This window comes from Drosophila biarmipes, chromosome 3L, assembly GCF_025231255.1.
Source record: "Drosophila biarmipes strain raj3 chromosome 3L, RU_DBia_V1.1, whole genome shotgun sequence".
In the NCBI taxonomy this organism is placed as follows: domain Eukaryota; kingdom Metazoa; phylum Arthropoda; class Insecta; order Diptera; family Drosophilidae; genus Drosophila; species Drosophila biarmipes.
Genome location: NC_066613.1, coordinates 26,534,775 through 26,552,636, shown reverse-complemented (window position 1 = coordinate 26,552,636; position 17,862 = coordinate 26,534,775).

Here is a 17,862-nt window from a genome sequence, read left to right as displayed (position 1 = left end):
ACAACAAATGGAGTTTCGAAACTATTTTTGACTTTTTGGCCATCGCCGGCGGCGGCAATCGCTCGATGTTTCAGCCCGTTGTGTTTATCGTGGAACGAAGCACAGAGGACGTTTCGATCTCCTATGGCTGTCAGAGTGAAAACAAACAGAATCAGACATCTCAACCAAAACCCACCCATACCAAAAATGCCCAGGAAAAAAGAAAGGGGAAACGGGGGACCCTCTGCCACTCCCACACAATAAAATCGAAACTTTTGCATTGTACATGTAAATTGCCATTGCCTTCCCCAATGATGCTCCTGTTGTGGCCGTTGTATTTGCTGGGCGTTATGCAAAAGGAAAACTTTTCGCACAGCGCATAAAATTTTATTTGTTGCTACTTTTGGGCTTGCGCTTGATTTGGCAGCTCCTCACACCAGCACTCGCACTCATGCACATGGATGTGTTGTATAATGTATGGGCCTTCCTCCTCACTGATATTTGGCATATTTTGTGCACATCAATATCTCGCGTGCTAGTTGGCATCCATTCCAATACCCGTGCCATCGCACAGAGAAAAATGCTGCCTTTTCCCACTTAAAGATTGCATTGTAATCTGGAAAATAGGATTTTAATCAAAATATTTGTATTGTATTGTGGTGGCTTCAAGTAATGTTTATTGCTTTCATTAGAAGTATCATACTGCTTTATTATTTTTCGTTTTAGTTCCGTTGCATGACCAATTCAAAATTATTTTGTATCTTAAAAAATATATGATATTTTAGTACTTTTGAACGTTCTAAGAGGTGGACAAAATGTCATTATTAAGCAATTTTCAAAATATTTTTCTTGATATTCTGTCATTTTTTTGGCCCTGTGCAATGCCAACTCCGATACCAATTCCCATATCCCAATACCCCCCTGATCCCAAGTTACCAGGGACCCGCGGGCGCATTGGCTGCGCGTTTTGTGGTGCACCATTGAGTTCAAGCGCGCGAGTGGGTGGCCTGGGTTTGCTTGGGTTGCATATGTGGCACAAACGTGCGCGGAACCCAGTTGCAATATCACGAATGTGCCTGTGTGCCTATTCCATTCTTCAGCTATCTGAGTTTTGGTTTGCGGCATTTAAGCAAATGTTTTCAGAATGCACTGCGTGTCGGAGTAATTCCTCCTGCAGCCCTTCTCGCAATTATCGCAAGTACTTGCCGACTTCGGAGCGTGACTTTGGTTAGCTTGCTCGCTATTTTGTCTAATGATTATGTTTGATTTTTGAGCTGCTCAAAGGATATGACTTACACACTTACCCTTACATAAAAATGTTAATATTAAAATGTAAGGATACTAACATTGCCCACCCCGTGAGTTAAAATGAGAACAGTTTTGAACACATTTCCGTTTCCAGGGGTTAACAATGAACTCAAGGACCTTGCTGTGCTAACAGAAGTGTTACCTAATGGAGATGGATCCACAAGTACCACATAGCATCTACATACAATTTTACATTGCCATAAAACCTTTGCTGTCTCTTTACGGATTTTAGCATTACCTACCCCTAGAGCTAAAATAGGAAGACTTTTGACTTCACTTCCGTTTCTAAGGGTTACCATTGAACAGTGGTCCTTGCAGTGCTAACAGAAAGGTTACTAAATGGGGGTGGATCCACATAACATCAACAAAAGTTTTTACAGTTCCATAAAAACCTCTGTTGTTCCTCTAAGGATTTTAGCATTGCCTACCCCTAAAGCTGAAATGAGAAAGATTTCTAGGGGTTAAAATTGAACATTGGTCCTTACAGTGCTAACAGAAATGTTACTAAATAGGGGTGGTTCCACAAAGTACAAACATAACATTGTACATTGCCCCTATGCTCCTTTTCAATACAAAAACTCAACATAACCATAAACTACCCCTGCTATTCTGTTAACTTAGTAGCAGAAAATAAAGACCTAACATTACCATAACTACCCCTGCTGTTATGTTAATGTGGCAGAGGAGTAAAGGACCTCCCACCCCCATTTCGTAACATTTCTGTTAGGATTACAAGAACGCTTGGGCCTTTAACCCCTAGATTTTTATTGGTGGCTTTGCTATGTTATATTTTTGAACTCATGTTGAGTGATTTACTAGCCTATTTAAGCATTTTGCTTGTTTTGAGTTATAATGATTAAACGGTTATAAGTAAATTGTTTATACTTTTGACCCGTATGTTAGGAAAATTGTTATCGAAAACGTATAAAATGACGATGGCGATGAAAATGATTATCCAACAATGATATCATACTTTTCTTTTGATTACTTAACTTAAGATCTACACCTTTTCAGAACTTCTAATTACATTAGGTTTTCATTTTGAAGCTGATTTTAGTAAATGTTGTAATATGCCTAATTGAATTTGGCATAAACTGTTTACTGTGCGGCCGATTCCGTCAGGATCGAGTGCCTTTGCTGCAATCCCGGCTACTGGGACACCCAGGCGCCTTACTCCGCTTACGGGCCACGTGCAATTTAATGCCTGCTTCTGGTCAATTTCCCTGAAATGTAGTTCAAGTCGGCCAAAGGGGGCGGAGGGCATGGCGGATGCCATTTCGATAATTAAATGTATGCACATGTGTGCGAGAGTGCACACACACAGTGCTGGATGGGTGTATGCACCATTAGTGGTAAAATGTTGTGCATTTTTACAGTGTGAGTGTGGCTGGAATTATGCAAATTGAACCGCAGAAACGCTTTTAAAATGTTTTAAGTGCATTTGCATGAATATTTTGGCGGCGCACACACACAGAGTAGCACAGGCGGCAGGCAGAAAAATGGGAGAGTGCACTGCAGTTGCTGCAATGTGTGTCAACCAATTTTAGTCAAATTGAAATTTGTAAGCTAGGCGACCTTCTCGACTCGCCGCGACCCCTGACCCCGGCCCAGAATCGGAGTGAAAGCATTTTCCGCTTCTCACTGGCCTTCTGGGTCTTCTTCTTGGCTAGCTTTCCCCTCATTTGGCTGATGAACATCCGGAATTCTCGTTTTCTTCTTTTTTTTGTGCATATTGAAAATGAAAACCACAACAAGGGCACAGAAAAACATGGCGTGCACAATAAGAAATAATTACAGTACAATAATTATATTTATTTATAAAAATTTAAAGCATATAACAAAAATTTAAAAAAACATTTTGAGCAATATTTTAAGGCTACAAGATGCAACTTTTAAAGTTGACTTTATTTTTGTTGTATTTAATATGGAATACAATTTGTTACAATATCAATACTGTTTAGAAAAATTTATTTTAAAAAATTTTAGAACCTTTTTCATCTATCATCCAGGATTTTTCTCTCTATGGGACAAAATAATCATAGAAATAAGTATGCACCATGTCCGTGGAAATGGCCCAAAAAGATGTACGCCGGACGGATGATCCGTCCCGCTGGCTGGTGTCGTATTCTCCGGCAGGGCCAACTAATTGAAGTGCACTGAAGCAGAACCGTTTGCCAATCTCTGTGATAAGCCATGCAGAATCGTGCTGCGAGGCGTAAATTAAAAATATAAGAAGCGGCCGACAGGAAAGCCAAAAAAGAAGAAGCTAAAGAATACCAAAATGAGACCAAGGGCCGCCGAGATACGATGCCAAATGCGCTCGAGTTGATTAAATTCGGTATCAATCACAAGTTTATGGCCTCAAAAGTCGGCAAAGATTTTGATGGATTTTCCGGGCGATATTTAAGCCCAAGGCGGAGTTCGCGCGGAGCCTGACGGGGGAGTGGGGCAGGCAAAGAGCCAGCGAATCCGAAAGGAAATCATCGTCATCGCCGCTTGATTGCTCGGCCACGTTTATATCTTTATATATCGCCAGTCGCAGGATGCTGGCCAGGGCCATGGCGCACTGGTATTGGTGCAGCTCCTTCGGTCAGTCAGTGCAGCCGGAAACGGAAGCGACGGAGTCTACACAGCGCACAGCAACATCGATGGCAGTCGCCGCTCAATTTGGTAATGAAGTCCTTGTCGCCGTCGTTATCCTTGTGCGACAGCGATTTTGTTCCAAATTCCCGACCATCTTTTCTTTCCATCCGACTTCATTATGTTTTCTTTGGCTTGAGCTTGGCCCGAGCTTGGCATAACAGGAAAATCATTAGGCCATGTCGATTTGGAACGCCTCCGGTGATTGCCGAGGGGCGACTGCAAGTACTACGTTTCAGTGGAATGCCAATAGCTGGCAGGACCTCCTGATCCCTCCTCCTGCTCCTGATGCTGCAATTTTCCTCCTGCTGGACTGCAATTAATTAAATTTTTCGCCCCCTTGCTGTTGTTGCTTTTGTTTTGGCCGTCTGTCGCAGGGACTGCAAGGCGAAAAACCGGCGAAACGTTGCCCATGGTTGCAATGCGTGCGGCTTTAATAAATTTACAAAATTCATTAAATCCTTTGTGCAGCATGTGGGCCTGGTCGCTCTGTACTGCGGCTAGCCCCTTTTTTGCTGCCCCACAAGCCACTCGGTGGGCGTGGCATGGCTGGCAAATTAAATCGGCCCAGTCCAAGTGGCCAAAAGGGGGCCAAAGTAATATAGCCATTTGTGGCCTTAATGGCCAAGTCCGGTGTAAGGAATTTAACCAGAGTTCAAGTGCACCAAATGGCGGAGGCTCAAAGTATTTAAAATAAAATATAAAACGTTTTTAAGTAAAAAGTAGGAGAGATAACCAGTCCAACTTTATAAATTAATACTTATAAGTAACTCAATAATATTTGAACAGCTTAAAGTTTGTCTAGGTGGCGTCTAACAAACCCCTTCAAGATCTGAATTTAACCTAATAACATACAGATTTTGTATCTAAATTCAAGAGCATTAAGCCATCTAAGCTCTTTATACTTTGCTTACTAATTTGTAATGAAAGCTGGCTTAATTTAAATTAACTGTGTTAATTAATACTGTAATGTTATGCGTACAAATTGCCCAAAGTGGTCTTAATAAGCCATAAAACATTATCAAATGTAATGTATTGGAAAAGCGAAAAAACATGTAGTACCAAATAATGTTGCTAATTATTGAATAATTATTTAAAAAAATCGAACATAAGTTGATGCAAGCTGACAAGTTTGGGGATATCACAAATATTCGTGACAGCTGGACATTTTGATTGATACTGTAAAACAGATTCAACAATTCGCAATTAGAGATATTTAATCGGAAAAATACAGCCATAAGTTTGGCCTGCGCTAATTATTTTCGCCAGGCCTGTGCGACGAATATAATTTCCCCATGGAAACCTATTGGCTGTCATGAAATTTGTATCATTCAATTAGGCAGGGGACATAGATGGATTTATGGCGAAATTGGGAGACAGAAAAGAATCTGCTAAAATATAAACATCAATAAGCTCTCCGCTTCCATCTGTTATGCCATTTGCCTTGTTTTTTTTTGGCTTTTTTCCCATCGTCTGGCAAATAAATCACATGCACTTATTTATTTAATTAGACTAACTTCTTACAAGCGCTACAATAGACACACACACGAGTACAGATGAACCCACACACGCTCACAAATTGACTGGCTGACATGCCACGAGATTGATTAGCTCAGCCGCAAGCTTTGCTTTGCTTTCCCTCGATTTTTCCTCGGCATGTGTAGTTGTAGCTTGTAGATTGGTGTAAATTGTGCATGGAAATGTAACTTCTGCTCTGGGAAACTCCACACGGCAAGAAATGCGGCTTGAAGGGGGCTTAAATACATTTTTTCATTTACTAGATACTAATTGTAATCAAAAAATAAATAAATAAAATGAGTTCAATATTTATTGAACTATTTAATATTTATAAAGTATAGCCAAACCTCTATTGAACTTTAAGTACAACAAACACTTATAGAATGGTAGAGAACCTTAGATGATATCCTAACACTTTCCCATTAAAATCATTACAAAATGTAGGCCTCCGAATTTCAAAATAGATCCCGATACTGATAGGCCCTACCTCTATAAGTTTTTCTCACTGCACTAAAATCGGTTCGGTTTGGTTAGGTTCGGTTAGGTTCCTTTGGTTGCTGACATTATAAATTACCAAGCAGCAAGAAGCAGCCGCAAGGCAAAAACAACTTGAACTCATTAATGTAAGTGATTTTTCTTGCGGGCGCTCGTTTACATGGCGGAGTCCTGCATCCCCGTCCGCAAGCCCGTCCCCGGCTTTTTCCCCCAGACACTTCCCCCTGATCCGGGGCCGGTGGGGGGCAGGGAAATCATCTTTCAATTTCAATTGATTTTGCTTGTTGCCATTGCACGTTGATTGATTGCAGCGATTTCTTAGGGAAATTCTAGCGCACATCCAACATTTTTACTTACGGCATCTTCGTTTCGTCTTATCGTCTAAGTAATTGCCATTGCAGGGCCTTCGCTTCCTCCTTTGGCGCCCTGCCTTTGGGCCAATTATTTGCCAGTTTAATTTACATAAATTAAATTTGTTGCCCGCCCGGCTCTTGCGTTCTGCTGCTTTTTTCCGGGTTTTGTTTTATTTTGTTGGCTTGTTTTTCGGCAGCCGAATGTCTTTGGGCTTTTATGACCACAATGGACATAATATTTATGACCAGGGGCCAGGGTCCTTAGGCCGGTTTCCTTGCCGGTGGACAGTCCATGGCCAGGGAGCCGCTCTCGCCTTTGTTGCCTTTTATTGCGCCAACTTTACGAGTGGCAACTTTGGCACTTGTCAAATGACCAGCCCCAAAGGGGTCCATCATGCCACATATCACCCGGCCAACTATATTGGACACGAATTGTTTTACGACTTGGGCGCGTGGCGGTTCCCTGATATGAGGAACTAAAAATAGGGCAGCTATTAGGGACTTGACATATGATGGCTCTATAATGCCCAAAAAATGTTTTATTTCCCCTAACTGAAATATTAACTATTTAATTTGAAGTTGAAGTCTCCTAGGTATGCCTTCTAAAGTAAGCATTCTTTTTCATCCAAGTACTTTCAAACTTTATAATGCCCATACTGCACATATTTTCTATGATACCTGGACTATTATATCTTTTAATAATAATTGTAATTTTTAATGTAATAATTGTCGCCTTTATATAAGCCACTTAACCTAAAGTATTTGGAAACACATGGGAAATCCGTCCAAAGTAAGCCGTCTTTGCCTTCCAATTACCTTACAACTTTATAACTTTCTAATGTCAGAATGGCGGAATCATAATTGTTTAATTCGAAGTGGTTGGCACGGCGAAATCCGGCAGACATTGTGGCTGCTACACGTGCCATTTGGAGCAAGTTTACCTGCGGGGTTGTCGCCCCATTTGTTGCGCCCACCCTTGAGGTGTTGTCGTCTATCCACTATTTGAGCCAGCATTGCGCCTATTAACGGCATCGCATGCACGGCCCTCCACAATGGAGCCCCACCCCCGCCAAACTCCCACCTACGACCCCCGCCCATCGACGGTTTGTGCTAATTGAATCAGAGCGCGCGACGGAAACGGAAATGTCAATGGCAGCTCAAAAACGGTGACAACGGCGGTGAAAACAAAATGTGCGTGCTTTGTCCCTGTGTGTGTGTGTGTGTGTGTGTATCTGTGTGTGATTGGGAGTTAGTGGGAGTGCGAGTGTGTGTGTGTGCGTCTAATTGAATATTGAACGAGGCTTTTAGTGTTGACTTTATTAGCGTTGCCACGTTGCCCCAAAGTGCCGATGGAAAACTCAATTAGGCAACGAAAATGTCCATAAAAATCCAGGGCCTCTCCCACAACTCCGTATATATTAGAAAGCCTCCAGCTCCTTAACAAAAAAAAGAAATTATACATTTTGTGAAAATTATGGCATGTACACATCTTTTGCCCGGGGTCAGTGCTGAAATAACCATTAAGTTAATTAGTGCACTGGCCGCAATCAATGCGATTGCGATTGCTGTTGCTGTTGCTGTTGCTGTTGCTATTGCTGTTGCAGCGTGCACAGCATCAGTCAACAGCTTTGGTCGCTGGGCGTTTTGGCCAAGGCGGCGGGGCGTGGCACAAAGGCAGCGTTTTAATTGCATTTACATGTCCTGCGGCCAACTTCGTTTGCCTTTCGCCTCCTTCTCCGGCGCCCTGTTGTTCCTGTCATTGTTTTTGTGCCCTGCCATTTGCTGCTGGCTTTGTGAAAGTTTATTAGACAGAATGCAGTGTATGTTTTTCGCCTCGGGGCGACCGCTAAATGTGCCAGTCCAATATAATTATGCGCCATTTAAAATGCTCTTAATGTTGCGAAAATGCTGACACCGCCACGAACGCCCACTGTGCCCCCTCTAGCCACTGGCCCGCCGCCCATTGTCCCACCGTTCGACCACGCCCCACTGCACTTGTCGCCCGGGGAGCGGGAGAATGGGAAAAGCGGGAAAACGAGCCAGCGAGCCATAGCCCAAATTTAATTTGACATGTGTCCGGAGAACTCATGTCTGCTGGTATTTTGTCCGGCACTTTGGAGCACACGGGAAAAAGCTAAAATTCCACTGTCCCTTATTAGAGTCTTTAAGAAATGGGTAAACCTTAATTTTGCTAAAGTAACAAGGATTTAGGATGATATGATAAGCAAATGTCCTAGCTTGAAATCTTTGAAAAATAGATTCACTTATCCATAACTAGAAAAAGAGTAAACTTATGTAAGTCTTATATCTCTTAGACTTTTGTAAGTCGAAAATGCTTCCTATAAAAATGTATCAAAAATATTTTTAAAAACCCAAGCCTTTTTTCCAGTGCAAGTGTTTGCCGAGGGCTGAAGTTGGGGGCTCCTGGCCCGTCATTATTTCGCTTGGCGGCCCATCGAAGGTCGAATAAAATCGATGATGCGTCTTTGTTGTGACATTGCCGAGGCCCTCGGCCTGGCATTAACATTAGAATTAATGGTGCAGAACGCTCTTCTCCGCTTTCCGTTTGTTTTTCCAGTCATTCCCCTGCGCCGACTGTGATTCGCGGGGAAAAAGTGTCTTTAATTCGAGAGTTACAACTCGAAGGGTCAAGTGAGTGAAAAACTTATGTGTGTTTAATTAAAAGAAGAAAGTTTCTAGGGAAGCACCTCGACTTCAGATACGGATGCGGTCAATTAACATGTCAGAGCCTCCAGGCTGTGATTGAATGCCAAGTTGGCAGGGGCCAAGTTACCTTGACCATCCGATTGGGCCCTTCTCACTTCCGTTCTTGAACTGCTGCTTATATGTAGGTGCAACAGTATTTATTAAATGGCTGCCTGCTGCACACAAGCCTGTGGATACATATATGCATGCGTAATACTCGGGGGGCGGAGATATCGTCATTAATATGCCGGCATAATGTGCATTTAGGTCGGCTATGCCAGAGCGTGTGTGTAACTACGTCAGCCAAAGCTTCATGACTGTAATTACGTATTTGGGCACTCGGCTGTGGGTAATTCCAGATCTAAGCTCACATATGACTGCGTGCGCCACACTCGCAGCTCAAGCATTTCTCATTTATAATTTGAGCAAATTAGTCCGGCATTACAGATACTATGTACTGCATGCTGCACTACTGACCTCGCCGGAGGATCGTCTCGGGCTTATTTAATATTTTATGGCCCCCCAAAACGATGGCAATCCATTCGCACAATTAATCATTACATTTGTTTTGACGGCCCGCCCAGGCTCATGCATTAAAAATTACCACATTTAAGCTGCTGAACGAGCGCATCTATCAGATACTCGGCTACATATTCTCTCAGATACGTCAGATACGGATACCTAATGAGAAGAAGGGCACGTGCTGCTTTTCCGGCAACTTCCAGGGGGACTTTCGATTGCATTAAATGAAGCATGACAACCTTTATCCCCAGGCCCCAGCATCCATCTACACATCTGCCCAGCCACCCAGCCATCCAACCATCCATCCATCCTGGCAGCCGATAAGTAAACATGTGTCAATAAATAAAACCATTTACTTGACGCCCCAACTTCAAAACCCAGCCGCCTGCATCCTTCCTTTCGTCGTAATGCCCTTTAGATACAATATTGTCTAAGGGGGTTGGGACATAAAACAGCAAATGAAGCGAAAAACTGGTAAAAGGCTTTTAAAATTCACTTAAAAACCAACAATGGCCCCGCACAGCCAGCGAATTTATTTCGTTGCGACTACTTTTTTATGAATCAATTTTCGTGCGGGTTAAAGTTAATGCGAGGCTTGTTTTAGTGTCGCCAAATCGGTTAAATGGCTTAAAAGTTTGCGATAAATTGAATTGTATGAGCCATGTGCACAGCACCCAAAAACAGAAAGTTAAGATGTAGAACCAGTCTAACTAAAAGTGTACCAGAGGCTGCATTAAAATTAAAGTGTAGATTATAACAAAATAATCTTTACTTTACACTGTTATTTTTTGTCTTACTTATACGAAGCAGCTGATTTCCCTGACTATTTTATTTCTTTCTGTGTGAGCGCTTAGGCCTCTTAATTTTCACGCTCGCTTAGCTCGACTCAGCTGTCTCGCCAAGTTTTCCACTTGTTTTTATTTTGGCTTGAACTCCGAATACTTGCCAGTCACGTGCGCCTCTAAATAGGCAATCAATGGCAGTCATAACAGAGGGCTTGCCCTCCCATATAGGATATATTTAGTTTTGCCAGGAACACGGGGGCGTGGCTCATATTTATGGCCTGTTTATTGTAGGTGGATATGGGCAGCGGAACTCCGGCTTGGCCCTGAGTTTATGGCATCACAACTAACAAGCCTTAACGACTTAATAGCCAAATTCAATATTATTGCAATTTTCCACTTGCTCGCATCCCGCGGATGGGATTCCGTTTCGGATTCCGATTGTATAGGGGGTTGCAAAGAGGGGTTTTTCGAGTATTTTTTGCGATCTCTGGCCGAACCCGGCAGTGAGCAGTGACAGCAGTGACCGAAAAAACTTTTGCAATTCAATAAAAATGCAAATTTTTTTCACTCACTGCAGTTGGTTGCAATTTTTGGCAGTTTTCATTTCGTTTTTGGTATATATTTGATTTTTTTTGTATATTTTGGGGGTCCCTTCCCGACTCAGTTATTGTTGTTGTTATTGTTTTGCCATGCTTGGTGCGACAGTTTTGGGAAAGTTATGACAAATTGTGAGCGCTTTGCCTTTCGGAGGAGCCCTCTTTATGGGGCAAAGTTGGAGCTCTTTGTCAAATGAAAGTGGGGAGGCGAATGGTGGCCTGGGAGATCGCAAAGAAATGCGGGTTACTTTCAAGTGCATTTCACTTATTGATATGTAACTAAGGGCTTTTGGTTCAATTAAATAGGGAATACAAATTGAAATAGTGGGGATAACATGGTCTTAAATTAAATGGTTCCCAAAACGTGCTATTTTTTATCCTTGCATCTGTATCTTGTTCACCCAAAGTAGGGTATCTTGTCTTCGACTTAGTCGCAGCTCCGCCGTTTACTTCCTTGCTGAGTAATTTAATTTAGTGCAGTTATGCAAAAGTCAACTAAAATAAATAGAAATTCAAATGCACTTTCTCTCTCTACATTTTTTCGGTGACAAACAAAATGGCGTCTGGTCGTCTAACTGGAACGCCAAAAATTCACTTTCGCGCATTGAAATGTAAATCAAATTTGGCTTTAAAATGCCGCAGCCCAGATTTTTCCGTTGGCCATGGGAGCACACGAAAATTCAGCTGACGAAGGAGATGGTTATGGGATATGGGATATGGAATATGGGATGTGGGTTGTGGGATGTATGTAGCAAGAGGGCGGGCCCCGGGCCACGCCCATCTAATGCTCGAAGTGTCACACAGCTGGCGGAGGGTCATGAATTTTCATGTACTCGCTGACAAAGTCGCTGGATGTGCAATTTTTTACGTGTTCCCATCACGAAATGTCAGCGTGCATGGGAATCGAGCTGGGGGACAATTTATAATGCAAATGTCAAGCGCGGGCAGTTGTCTCTTCGAACCCCTTGGCCCCACCTGCTTTTGCCCCCTTTCAACCCCCTGGTGGGCGTGACCAAAATTGAATTAAATTTTCCTTGGCGCTCACCTTCGCCGAGTTCAGGAGTTTAATTAATTTTCTTTTGTTGTGCCGCCCTAATTAAATGATTGAATTTTCGCATTTAGCCGCCGAGCTCATAAATCATTAGCAGGGCGCCTTTTTCGAGGGCGTGGCCGCTGGTAGCGCCAGGTGATTGATGAGGCGGCACCCTCAGCCAGGCGAAACCCCACCATCTCCTAGTGTTTTTCACAACCTGTGGGATTCCCCTTCACCTGCACGTGGCAATGTAAATCCAAGTTGTTGGCAGTTCATTCAATCATTTCAATGCTGCTCGCCCAATTGACATTCGAGGATAATGTAATTTCTATAATTTAAATTACTATTTGCACACACACACATTCGATTTTAATTCCATTTAATTAACTACCAGCAATAGCTGCGTAAAAATCGCTTTTTGTTTGGCCGCCTCAAAGTCATGTCAAACATTGGTGTTTATCAAAATTGCATTTAACCATCGCCCGGGGTCAGCAGTTCAGCAATAACAATCAACCAGGACAACATCAAATTCAACATCAGCCATAAATAACCGCTTATATGCATACGTGTTTACAGATAAACACGGTGTAGAAAAACACATTCCACCGTTTCGGACAGGTGAAAATAGATGGCAAAAACATGGCCCCAAAGGATTGTTTTGGCGACCATTGACCACCGCCAGATGATATATTAGCCAAGTCTGAGCTCATTGCAAATTAATTAATATCATAAAAGGCCAATACGCATTTGCGGTGCCTTTGTCGCGAATTTCATTTTGCCCAAAATTAAAAAAAAATATACAAAAAAAGAGTAAAATGCCTCATTTAACCAATAGTTGCTGTTTGTTTTGTTTCAGGCACTTGCATCGAATTAATTTGTGGGAATTGAGACAGTATTTATGGGCTCAATTGTGTGTGCAAAAATGAATTTAAATGCTTGGTTATTTTGGGCAAATAAGTTTTTCTTTAACTTTATTTTTTCTCATTTCAGGTTGAATAACCAAATGTCGCTTTAATTTCAACGTTTTTTCCTGTTGTGCGGCTGTGTTTACTTTTTCTTTACCTATTTTTTCGTGTTGGCCAGAGGTTGCCATAAATTTTCGCCGTTTTGCTGTTTAACGAAAATGTAACATTTGGCGCAGACATTTTAGCAAGAACTTTTCCACGTTTCGGTTTCCGCGGGTGATTTATGTAACTCCAAGTGGAGCCGGACCCGCAGTGGGTCTATAATAAGGTGCTCCAACTGGCGATGGGTTAAGGCAAGTGCCGACAACTGTTGATGCAGTCCCCTGGATGCCTGAGTAATGGCATTTGCATTAAACTGGGGCTGGGCTGTGAGGTGCACAAATTAAATAGCATACTTACTGTGGCAGTCGTTCGAGTGGAATTCCCTTTGCCGCAGACAAAACGCAATTAATCAAAGTTCTCCTTATGAGTTTTCCTTTTTTCCTTTCCTTATAATTGGCAGTTTAATTGAATTTAAGTCACATTTCAAATGCACGATGCCCAGGCAGTCGCAACCCAAACCAATTTCTAATTAGCACGCAATGCGTAAACAGCTTTGGTGCCTTTGACGCTTACGCTTTTGGCCAAAAGCGCCTCCACCACCGCCATTGTCACTGTAACCCACCCATGCGCGCGCACGGCAGGGGGCTGGGAAGGCCGGGAAACACCTGAACAGGTAGCCTGTGCGTGATGTTTCAACTTAACGCAATTAACATGTCCAACTTAATTGATGCAATAAATGTTTGCCCTCGTGTGGGTGTTCCCTGTGTGTGTGCACACTGCGTATACGTGTTGCCAAATGCGGAAGCCTTTTGCGTGTTGCCAAACTCAAATAGCAGGCTTACGCCGAGCGCCCTTCTGACTGTTTGACTCCACGTCTGTGACTGCGAAAGGGATGTGCCGCTTAAGCTGCGCGTTTGCCCAACAAATTTGAATCAATTTGTTGAAATTGACTTTAGGCGTTCACTTGATTAATTACTATTGTATTTAAATTCCGGCAGGGGATGCGCCGTGCGTGTGTGGGTGCGCGATTTTATGGGGTATTATAAAGAGTTAATTAAGGCTAATTAAGTTTATCGTTCAGCCCATCGTTGGACAAACAAAATATCATGTCATGACAAATTGCTTTCTTTGCAAAATGGCAGCCACAAGTTTGGCGCTTTAATTAAGTTGTATTGATAAAACGGCCTAAACCAGCTGTCATAATCCATTGATATATTTAATTTGTCATGGAATTCGTAGAGCTGATTAATAAATTTGACTTTCTAAAGAAACAATGGTCACACTATGCATCCTTGTGCAGGACAAATGGTCACACTCCGGCTTTGCTTGATATATATGCGGACTTGGTCACACTAGACTTTTTAAAAACAACTTTATTGACGCTTATTAAGTTAATCGCCCACAAGAAGCTATCATCACCTGAAAAATGGCTTTTTTTTGCTAACAGGCATGCATAATTCCGGGCCACAAGCTCAGCTCTCAATATGACCAAGACCACTTGGCACGCCCAGTTGTTGCAGTTGTCATATTTGTGGCTATCATGCTGGCCCACACAAAAACACCAGCTAAATATAATATATATATAGATATTCCGTGCTGTGCTGTTGCAGCAAAGGACGTGACTGGTAAAAATGCAGGACAGCCAGGACCCACAAGTGCTCCACGCCTGGCAGGATGACATAGGAAATAGTTTTTATACCTGCCCTGGCTGTACACTGGCTGCTCATTTTCTGTTCCTGTGACCTGGCCCCGTCGTGTTGTCAACTCATGTTGGCAATTTTCACCTGTTCGTTTAGTCAGCCGCAGCTTACATGCTGCAAAATGCGGAACGTGCTTTTGGGGGTTCTTTGGGGTGCGTTTATGATTTGCGACATGTCCTTTGCCAAATAAATCAAATGCAATCAACAGTCTTTCAATGGTCACCTTTTCCCCATTAGGTCGCCTGCTTAGCACCTGCCGTAAGAGTAAAAGAACTCCAATGGAAATTCAATTTCTACTTCTACAAAACTCAGCAGGGGCCAGGAATGGCCAAAAACGGAGCTGGGGGTCCATTGCAGCTGCAGTTCCTGGTAAAGACAAACGATGCAGGCGACAAACAATCTCGCATTCTCTATTAAATATTCCCTCCCTTGGGTTCCTTTCCACTTTGCCGGAAGGATAAAGTTAAAGCGACCTTTGGGACTAGAGAATTTTCAATATCCCTGAAACGTTGGGCTGTGAGGTTTTGGAAAATGATGGATTGGCTTCCTTAAAAGAAACCTACAGCAAAGTGGTCAAAGGATTCCTTATGATAAATTTAATTTTTAAGTTTCTAAGGGTTTATCTCGAAACCCCTTAGAGCATTTGTCTGCCGGCTATTTGTCCTCCAACTTTCACATCTCCTTTTTCCAATATTAAAAGGAAGTTGGGCGCTTTCCGAAATTCTGTTTGCCCCAGCAGATTGAAGGCTATGTGCCGGCGACACTTGAGTCCACCCCGGACATCGCCACGCCCACTGCCGAGGAACAAATAGAAGTGGTTAGCTGGAGGTCTTGGCTACGGGGCACAAAGCTTTGACGGTGCCTGGTGTCCTTGTGCTCATCCTCGGGAGCGCACTAGGATATCATTACCAAAAGCGACTCGAATTCGGTTCGATTGTAAGTTTGGTTTGCCTTGGTTTTGCATTGGTCTCCGTTTTTGCCCTGATTGCGTTGGGTTTTCCCTGGCTCCTGTTGTATTTTTTCAACCATTGCCTGCAATCGTTTTTTATAATTTCTTAAAAATACAAAGCAAATATTGCATAAGACGATGTGTCCCAAAAGCGCAGCGGGAGCTCTCTATCTATCTCTTTCCCCGCCCCTGTGCCCCTCTCTTTCTCGCCCTCTTTCGGCACTTCCCTTGGCAGCATTGACAGTTTGGACAAAAAACTATGGCGAAAGTGGGCAAGGCATCGGAGGACGAGGAAGAGCCGGAAAACGATATGAGCGGCACTTTCGAAATTGCTGGCAAAAGATGCAACTGTGTGAGTGTGTATCTGTGAGTGCGGGGAGTCTCTTGTATTTTATTGAAATTGATATTCTTGGCAGCAAATGCATTGGTGCCGAGCATATTACTTTTATTATATGTTGTAGCTGCCTAGCAGTGTCTCTGTCATCTGCCTTTTTCTGCAGTCTACGGTCCCCGCTGCCATTAGCTCCCAGGGGTATATTGCGTTCGCAGTAGGTTCGTGTATTTGTCTGGATCCAAGTGAAAAACTCTGATATCACAAAGTGGGTTAGAGCTGGAAGTCTCTAGGTATTTAGGAGGAAATATTTCTGAGTTTTAGCAATAAGGTTCAAGAAATTATTTGCCAAATACTCATCAAAATAGTCATCTTCATTTTTCTTAATTACTGATTTCCATATGTTTATACATAATTTATTAAAATTTAAAAATAATATTTAGTTACTTGAGAAGTCAATTCTTTCTACACAGGCTTTGATTATTTTAATTATAAATAAAAACTCGTCTCAAAAGGTATTTCGCAGTCCTTGAGGACTACCTTCTCTTAAAATAATTCCCGCTTTTGTTGTAATGGCGAGAATAAATATTGAAAATGGCAAATGGGAATTGCACACAATGGCTGCTTGATCTCGCGCTCCGCCAAATAATATCCATACCGATAGTGTGCTATATTATTGTCAGGCTGTTAGTTTTGGCCCTGGGAGTGCAGAAGTTGCAAATGAGTCGGTCGCATGTCGGCAGGATATTTTAATATATTACGTGCGCCCCAGAGGAGAATCTACTGGTATGCAGGGACACTTCCATTTTGCTTCATTTGCTATTGCCTATATATCTATATTTATTCTTCTCCTTAATTTTTTTAAATTAAAAATTAGCACCCCACAAAGGCAGCATCATCGGGTTAAATCTAAATTGCGGCGACCATCAGGCACTTGTCGGGCATGTAAATTCAGTTGCAAGCCAATGGCTTTGGCGAATCATTTTAAAATTAGTTCGCCTGGAATGGAAACTAGGATTGCATAATAGGGCGCACACAATTTGGTTAAAATGTTAGGCCCAAACCAGGGGCCCCCATGTCCATGATGCGAAACATAAGCAAACAGTTCATTATGCAAATGCAACATGAAACTTGGCCCGCCAGTGAAGGGTGGGGGGCAGGGGGATCCTGGATGCAGGATCCTGCTTTATGCCGCTCACTTTTGCCTGTTTATTGTGCAGTGGCAGCAGGCAGAAGGCAGAGACAGGAGCACAAAGCGCCAGGATACGGTGGCAAGGGCATAAAGGATGCCGGCGAAGTGCAGCCAGATCCAGGTGAGTCGCTGCAGCGGCAGAAAAATAATTAGAGCCTGCCAGGTGGGCACGCATTGTGCCCAGGACCCACAAGCCAGGACGCAGCGCCCAGGACCCAGAGACACAAAAAGGGGTCGGCGAGAATTCGGTGGGGGTAAAAGTGAGTCGGGGTATTGTTTACCAGCTACTAGGGGCGGCTCCTCTTGGCCCATTTCGCCCTGCCCTCCGCTGGCAGTTCGTTGCCGTGACAGTTTCAATGTGCAAATCTGCATAAATGCGCATTTTAATTTTGTTGCACATTTTGCCGGCTGCCTCGTCTAATTGAAATGCATGCAAGAGGGGACCGGCGGAGGGACACATGCCTATATAGCCCGCTTGACTTCGCTGCTGCTTTAAGTTCTATCTTTAAGGTCGGACCACAGTAAAAAAAACCCTATTTAATTTTAAAAATTAAATTTAAGAAAAGTTTGTATAATTTTTTGCTTCAATTTAAAGCTTATTCTGGAACTTCATGCCAAAAAGGGTTTCTAATATCCTTGGCAAATCCATTATATTCGGGCAAAATACTGATTATTTTGTTACGAGTTCAACAAGGTATGACACCCCCCCATTTTTCGACAATTACTTTTTTGTTTTTCACAAAATACT